Source organism: Malania oleifera, chromosome 12 (genome assembly GCF_029873635.1).
Source record: "Malania oleifera isolate guangnan ecotype guangnan chromosome 12, ASM2987363v1, whole genome shotgun sequence".
NCBI classification, from domain to species: domain Eukaryota; kingdom Viridiplantae; phylum Streptophyta; class Magnoliopsida; order Santalales; family Ximeniaceae; genus Malania; species Malania oleifera.
In genome coordinates, this window is record NC_080428.1 from 67603421 (window position 1) to 67612837 (window position 9417).

The following is a 9417-nucleotide window of genomic DNA, read 5'->3' on the forward strand; positions in this document are numbered from 1 at the left end:
TCCGTGTTAAGAATTAACCCTGTTCATAAGCTTAGTGCGCAGGTAAGAAATAGCATGATTTGTCATTATCAAAACGATATCAGACTCATAGAGTCAACAAGCACTACTAGGCAAAAAAAATTTTCTATTTGATGAGCACATCTCATTAGGCAATGCTTTTATGATAGGCACTGCTTATGAGGCAACAAAAGGACAATGCTCAACCAAAAAAAATTTTGATTCATCTCATGAGCACTGTTAATGAACCCAAAAATACCATTTGATGAGTACTGCTCATAAGGCAACAAGAGACGAGCACTGCTCGATAATAAATTGGCCTATTTTATGAGCACCATTCAGGAGACCCAAAAATATCCATCTAATGAACACCGTAAATGAGGCAACAAGAAATGGGTACTACTTGACAAAAAATTGGTTCATTTGATGAGCACCACTCATAAGGAAATTAGAAATGCGTACTAATTGACAAAGTACACACTCATTTGATGAGCACCTGCTCATAAGGCAACAAGAAACGTGTAACGTCCCTCAATTTCTTAACATAAAATATCACATAATAAATAAAGTGGTCAACCCGAACCCGTGGGTAGCGGGGACACCTGTCAAACACAGCGGAAAACCTACCAGCAGTAAATATAAAATCTCAAACATCCAATCATAAAATATAATACCAGAGCATTCTATACATCCTCACATACATCCAAATATCTCTAGGGTCAAACACAAAATAACTCTGACGCTATTACAAAATCTTACCCTTCTCACAGGATAATCTCACTAGCTCAACAGCGGCCCTGACCCGCCAGTCTCTCAGGAGCTCCTGAAAAATTAATTAAGTTTGGGGGTGAGACACTTCTCAGTAAGGGAAATAAACTAAATACAGCTGTGTGACAACATGAATATTTAATGCATTTGTACGTATACAGTACATTTCATAATTCTATAAACATAATTATATCGTACTGGGTAAACATATATTTTCACATCTATTAATAAATCATATCATACATAAAATCATCTATTATAACTATAGTACTGAAAATAAACCCAGGATGACTAGTTAGCTGGTGTCATGTATTACCCCCCATGACAGGTTGTGCAGCCCGAAGGCGGGACCCGACAATGGCTGGCCGACCACTGCCGAATCAAATATGTCTGTAAGTACGATGAGCCCGCCACACCCTGGTCCGAACTGCCAGGTGGACGTCCACACTCTACTGAAAGCCACATCGACTATCCATCTCTCATCCCCTCGTGGGACGGTAGCACTAATAAGGCCTCGTGCCAAAATTAACCCATAGCTACGGTACCGAGCTCCTGGTCTGAACTAAACTAACATCCTGGTTATGAAAACATATAATACATGATCATACATAACATCATTACGGCCCCGTGCCGAAAACATAGATACGGCCTCGCGCCGAAATCATACATATGGCCTCGCGCCAAAATCATAGTAAATATGGCCTCGCGCCAATAATATAAATACGGCCTCGTGCCAATAGCATAAATACGGCCTCGTGCCGATAACATAAATACATGGCCTCGCGCCAATAACATAAATACGGCCTCGTGGCGATAACATAAATATATGGCCTCGCGCTAAAATTGTTTCAGGTATATATATACTGAAAATACATCATTTATTACATAATCGTTAAAACCATCACAACATAACTCATATTTTCATAATACCTGAAATCATGCTTGGTTCGTAAAATCTTTCACATCATAATACATTTCACATAAAATAATATTCATGCCACACATATGCTGTTAAAAGTCATACTTCATATTCTAAAATCGTAAATTCCTTACATCTCATACATACATATACATTTTAATCATCATAGCAGTATTTTCCCAATCGTACATTTCATTCGTAATACACAATATAACATATGCTTTTCTGAAAATAAATTTACTCATAATCAATAATAATTTGTATGGAAAATTACTGCTTTAGTTTATTTCCTTACCTGCCTACTGAGAAATTCCTTAGGACCCAAAATTTCACGCCCTTGGCGCCCCAAATTTAATTCCTGCAATTTACATTTTCCCCAGATTAATTAATTTATTTCTCCAAAATAATACTCATCTAGCCTTCCCTAGGCTCCATATATCTCAAATTAATATTTAAACTATTATTTAACATCCCTACTTAATTTTCCAAGTTTTACCTGCGGGTCTTAAAATTAGACCCGCGGCGCTCACCTAGGCCCCAAATTCTAGAAATCCTACTTCAATCCTAGATGCTTAATATTTTAACATTTCTAAATTAATGCTAATTAATTAAAAATAAGCCCCTTAATAATCGCCGCACCCCAAATTTGGGGTTTTTGCTCGACACTCCCACGAGAATTCCGTCCCACTAGACTTGTAGAGAATCATCCCTAGATTCTCGTGGTGGTGTCCGTTCGTCAATTGGACTTATATTTTGCAAGAAATTAAAGAAAAAGGAAAAAATGGGTTACCCCAGGGAATACGTTTACGCCGCTCCTACCACCGATCCGCTCCGGTAAAAATGACGGCAGCGGCGAATGGAGTCCAGTGGTATCTTCGGATTTTCGATCGGGCGAAAATTCGTCACGAAATTGAGGAGAGAGGGAGAGAGAACGTGAGGAGAGAGACAGATTGTAGTGAGTTACAGAGAAGAAAAGAAAAGAAGAGAAAAGAAGAAGAATAGTAATAATAATAATAATAATAATAATAATAATAATAATATATACATAACTTGAATCTCCTGAAGCTTCAACGAGCTTCAGGAGGGTAAATATAATAATAATAATAATAATAATAATAAAATATTTTATTAATAAAAATAAATAAATTATAATTAATAATTTTTTTTCTTTTTTTTTTATTTTAAATCCGATTAATTAATTAATTGATTAATTAATTATTATTTTTTATTTTTATTTTTATTTTTATTTTTATTTTTTATTTTTATTTTGAAAATCAATCCACTAATATTTTATATCTCTTTTTGGGGTTTTTACAAAACGGGTATTGCTTGGTAGAGTATTGATCCATTTGATGAGCATCGCTTATAAGGCCCAAAGACGTCCTTATAACTTAATTCAAATCTCATGATAATTAAATGACTTATAATAAATGCAGTATACTCTCGAGCCAAAAAGGTTAAATATCAAAAGTAGGGGGACAACTAATATAACCTAAAAGAGATATCAACATTAAACTTGGTATTAACTTATGTAAGACCAAAAGACATTAAAAGATCGATAGAAAGGAGGAGGTAACATCCATTAATTAAAACGAGGGGTTAGCAATACCAATTTTACTCCCCTAGTAACATATCCATGGTCAAAGTATAACTCCTGCGATCAAAATAAATATCCATTAATAGGAAAATTAATAAGAAGGTATCCCAAATTGTAAAAACCCCAAATTTGGGGTGCGGCGATTATTAAGGGACTTATTTTTAATTAATTAGCATTAATTTAGAAATGCTAAAATATTAAGCATTTGGAACTGAAGTAGGATTTCTGAAATTTAGGGCCCGAGTGAGCGTCGCGGGTGTAATTTTAGGACCCGCAGGCAAAATTCAGAAAATTAAGTGGAGATATTAAATAATAGTTTAAATATTAATTTGAGGTATATGGAGTTTAGGGAAGACTTGATGAGTATTATTTTGGAGAAATAGATTAATTAATCTAGGGAAAATGTAAATTGCAGGAATTAAATTTGGGGCGCCAAGGGCGTGAAATTTTGGGTCATAAGGAATTTCTCAATAGCCAGGTAAGGGAATAAACTAAAACAGTAATTTTCCATACAAATTATTATTGATTATGAGTAAATTTATTTTCAGAAAAGCATATGTTATATTGTGTATTACGAATGAAATGTACGATTGAGAAAATACTGTTATGATGATTAAAATATATATGTATGTATGAGATGTAAGGAATTCATGATTTTAGAATATGAAGTATGACTTTTAACAGCATATGTGTGGCATGAATATTATTTTATATGAAATGTATTATGATGTGAAAGATTTTACGAACCAAGCATTTATGAAAATATGAGTTATGTTGTGATAAATGATGTATTTTCAGTATATATATACCCGAAACAATTTTGGCGCTAGGCCATATATTTATGTTATCGGCACGAGGCCGTATTTATGTTTTTGGCGCGAGGCCATATATTTATATTATCGGCACGAGGCCGTATTTATGTTATTGGCGCGAGGCCATGTATTTATGTTATCGGCACGAGGCCGTATTTATGCTATCAGCACGAGGCCGTAATTATATTATTGGCGCGAGGCCATATTTACTATGATTTTGGTGCGAGGCCATATGTATGATTTCGGCGCGAGGCCGTATCTATGTTTTCGGCACGAGGCCGTAATGATGTTACGTATGATCATGTATTATATGTTTTCACAACCAGGATGTTAGTTTAGTTCAGACCAAGAGCTCGGTACCGTAGCTATGGGTTAATTTTGGCACGAGGCCTTATTAGTGCTACCGTCCCACGAGGGGATGGGAGATGGATAGTCGATGTGGCTTTCAGTAGAGTGTGGACGTCCACCTGGCAGTCCGGACTAGGGTGTGGCGGGCTCATCGTACTTACAGACATATTTGATTCGGCAGTGGTCGGCCAGCCATTGTCGGGTCCCGCCTTCGAGCTGCACAACCCGTCATGGGGGGTAATACATGACATCAGCTAGCTAGTCATCCTGGGTTTGTTTTCAGTACTACAGTTATAGCAAATGATTTTATGTATGTTATGATTTATTAACAGATCTGAAAATATATGTTTACCCAATACGATATGATGATGTTTATAGAATTATGAAATGTACTGTATACGTACAAATGCATTAAATATTCATGTTGCCACACAGCTGTATTTAGTTTATTTTCCCTTACTGAGAAGTGTCTCACCCCCAAACTTAATTAATTTTTCAGGAGCCTTTGAGAGACCGGCGGGTCAGGGCCGCCGTTGAGCTAGTGAGATTACCCTGTGAGAAGGGTAAGATTTTGTAATAGCGTCAGAGTTATTTTGTGTTTGACCCTAGAGATATTTTGATGTATGTGAGGATGTATAGAATGCTCTGGTATTATGTTTTATGATTTGATGTTTGAGATTTTATGTTTACTGCTGCTATGTTTTCCGCTGTGTTTGACAGGTGTCCCCGCTACTCACGGGTTCGGGTTGACCATTTTATTTATTATGTGGCATTTTATGTTAAGAAATTGAGGGACGTTACACAAATGCCTATAGAAAGGACCTCTTAAGGAAGGTAAGGCATCTCATCTTATTCTCATTCACTCATTTACTGTTGTAATCATATAATCCTTCAAAATTTCTTGACTTGGACATTGAAATTATCTCCCGAAGTACACTTTAGATCTTTCAAACTATTTTTTTTCCTCATTCTTGGCAAGTGATCGAAGTTGTGATTGACCCAAATTCTCCCAAACAAATTTTGACAGCAACGTTATACATATCTCTTATAAATTTATTATCTATTAATTACTGATAAGTCTGGTTTATTTGCTATATATTTTTTCACTAGGACATGTTTCAATGTCTTCACATATTCAAGTATGCATTCCCCAATTGTATATACATATTTTTCATATTTTCATGTCTTTACACTACTCTCATACACACAAGCATTCTTTGATGTGGTGGTCACTCCTTTAATTTATAGCCTACAAATCACAAAATTAATCATTCAATACAATAGTAGTGATTAAGAAGAAAAGCTATTCCTCTTACTTGTCCAACAATTTTACAAATTGGTCATATATTTTTTTTTTCATTCCATTTCATTTTAGTGTACCAAACATAAGCCAAAGGAAAGATATGAAAGCATTCTATCAAGAAGAATTGCTTTCCTAGCATGCCCCATAAAATGTCAAATAATTAGTGAAAAAATAGAATAATTCATGTTTGAGCTTTTTCTTCTTTTAGCCTCTTGTCATCTTTCCTTTAATTTACAATAAAACTATAATTTGAGATTTTTAACCCACTTTTACCATAAAGTAGTTTGATTTTAGAAATCTTAAAAATGTAAATATTGTTAATGCACTTGGTAATAAACAAATCATGAAATTTTTTAATGCATTAAGACGTTCATTAAAAATCTATGCTGCACAATTATTTATTTGTGTTTTCATTGCTGTCTTTGTTTTGACTTTTTGTTTTAAATTTTTCAACTTTTGTTTTAAATTGAATACATCATTTTCAATTTTTAATTGGAGCTACATATTTTAGCTAAATTATATTGAAGTTCATGTAAGAATTTGTTTAAAACACACACGCACACACACACCTACACTCTCATTTGCACTTTTTAAAGGAATTTAAGGTTGGTTGAAGTGTTTCTATTTTTTCAATCTATTATTTCCAATTCTAGTACTAAATTATATTGTATTGTATAATTTTATACTAGTTTTTAGTGTATTAAAGAAAAATTAAGCATTAATACAATTTTTTTTCCAGTGTTGTGCTCGTAAAACTACTCGTACTAATAGTCATACAAAAAATAATAATTAAAAAATTATATTTCATTATATGTAAGTTAGATTAGGTTAGCATGTACATCCTTAGTACATAATATAAAAGCCTGAGAGGTGGCTTTCTTGCATTATTTGTAATGGTTCGAAGTTGCTACCTAGAAAATTAATGTAATGCATCCTGTAGTTTTCTTAACTCCGCTTGTGATGCACTTAAATGTCCTAACTTTTTTACACACAGCCGGTCCCAAGCCTGGGTTAAGGAGGAGGGTTGCGTTAGGTAGCTGACAGCCAGCGTAAAATTTGTCAGATCATTATGATATGAATCCTTACCGAATATTTGCTAGGGCGTCCCCTACGAGCGACGCGTTGCACTTGAACCACCTGGGTGTAGCGAAAAGTGGGAGAGGGTGGGCTAGGTCGTCGCCCCAAAGCGACGCGCCATGTCGGCGCCCGGGTACGGTGTCAAATATGCGAGGGTTCCTGCATCATTTTGGACGTGGGCAGGTAAAGACGTTAGTTCAGGAAACTAGGATTAGATTAGCAACTTGGAATATAGGGACACTTACGGGTAAAAGCATGTAAATTGTGGATACAATGATTAGAAGAAGAATCAATATAATTTGCCTTCAAGAAACTAAGTGGGTGGGGGAGAAAGCTAGAGAAATCGATAAATCAGGTTTTAAACTTTGGTAAACTGGAAAAGAAAAACATAAAAATGGAGTAGGCATTATTATAGACAAAAACTTAAAAGATAGCGTTGTGAATGTAATTAGAGTAAGGGATAGAATTATAAAAATCAAAATGGTATTAGGACAAGAGATAATAAATATCATTAGTGCTTATGCTCCTCAAGTTGGCTTAGCAGAAAATCTTAAGAGACAATTTTGGGAAGATATGGATAGTATTATACAAGGCATACCAGGAACTGAAAAAATATTTATAGGAGGAGATCTGAATGGACACGTTGGAAGAGATAATAAAAATTATGAAAGGATACATAGAGGATATGGATATGGAGACAAAAATGAGTCTAGGGAGATGATCTTAGACTTTGCTATGTCATATGATTTTAGTATAATGAATACTTACTTTAAGAAGAGAGAAGAACACTTAATAACCTTTAAAAGTGGACAAAATAGAAGTCAAATAGATTTTTTTTTTAACTAGGAGGGTAGATCGTGTATCATGCAAGGATTTTAAAGTTATTCCAGGTGAAAGTCTAACCACACAACATAGAGTCTTAGTGTTAGATATATGCATTAAAAAATGGAAGAAAAAGGATAAAATAAACCAGTGTAGGAGAACTAAATGGTGGAACCTAAAAGGAGAAAATATAATAAAATTTAAAGATAAAATGATCAAAGATGGGGATTGGACCTTAGAGGATGGGATAGATTCAAATATTCTTTGGAATAGATTGGCTAGCTCTATTAAAGAGATAGCAAAAGAGATTTTAGGCGAATCAAGGGGAAGATTCTCAAATAGCAAAGAAAGTTGGTGGTGGGATAAAGATGTACAAAAATCATAAAGACAAAAAGAATTTGGTATAAAACGTGGCAAAAATGTAGAAACAACGATAACTTTGAAAAATATGAGGAGGCAAGAAAAGATGCAAAAAGGGCCGTTAGTGAAGTTAAATATAGATCATTTAATAGTTTGTATGATAGAATAGGTACAAAAGAAGGGGAAAGAGATATATTTAAACTTGCTAAAGTTAGAGAAAGGAAGAACAAGGACTTAGGAAATGTAAAATCTATAAAAAGTGAGGATGATATTGTCTTGGTTAAGGACGAAGATATTAAAGAAAGATGGCGAAGTTACTTTAGTAAGTTGTTTAACGAAAACCAAATAGAAGGCTTAAATTTAGAATTGTCAAATGAGGAAAAGACTAAAAATATAAGATTTATTCAAAAAATTAGAGTTAACGAAGTTAAGTTTGCACTAAAAAAGATCAAAAATGGGAAAGCTATGGGACCAAATAACATCCCAATTGAAGTTTGGAAATGCTTGGGTGATAACGGAAGGTTAACTAATTTATTTAATACAATTGTAAAAACTAAGAAAATGTCAGATGAATGGAGGAAAAGTACTTTAATACCTATATACAAAAATAAATGAGATATTCAAAATTGTAATAACTATCATGTAATTAAACTTATGGGTCATACGATGAAACTATGGGAAAGAGTAGTTGAACAAAGATTAAGGTTAGAAACGAAGATCTCAGAAAATCAATTTGGTTTTATGCCTGGAAGATCTACCACAGAAGCTATTTATCTTTTAAGAAGATTAATGGAAAAGTTCGGAGAAAAGAAGAGGGACTTGCATATGATATTCATTGACCTTGAGAAAGCATATGATAGGATACCTAGGGAAGTTCTATGGTGGGTTTTAGAAAAAAAGGGTATATGTTGTAGGTATACCGATGTTATTAAGGATATGTACGATGGAGTAATGACTAATGTAAAGACTATAGATGAAGAAACTAGAGAATTTCCAATTACCATAGGTGTACGTCAGGGATCTGCTTTGAGTCCTTATCTTTTTGCTTTAGTGATTGACCAATTGACTAAGAGTATTCAAAAGGAGGTTCCATAGTGTATGTTGTTTGCAGATGATATTGTATTAATTGACGAAACTAGGGATGGAGTAGAGGTTGAGTAAGAATTATGGAGAGACTTTGGAATCTAGAGGTTTTAAGATAAGTAGAAATAAAACAGAATATATGAAATGTAATTTTAATAATGATAGGAGAAATATTAGAGACAAAGTTAAACTTGATGATGAAGAAATAAATAGCACTTGTAGATTTCGATACCTTGGATCTATTATGCAAGCTGAAGGAAAAATTGAAGATGATGTAATGCATAGAGTTAAAGCAGGTTGGCTAAAATGGAGAAGTTCTTCAAGTGTTCTA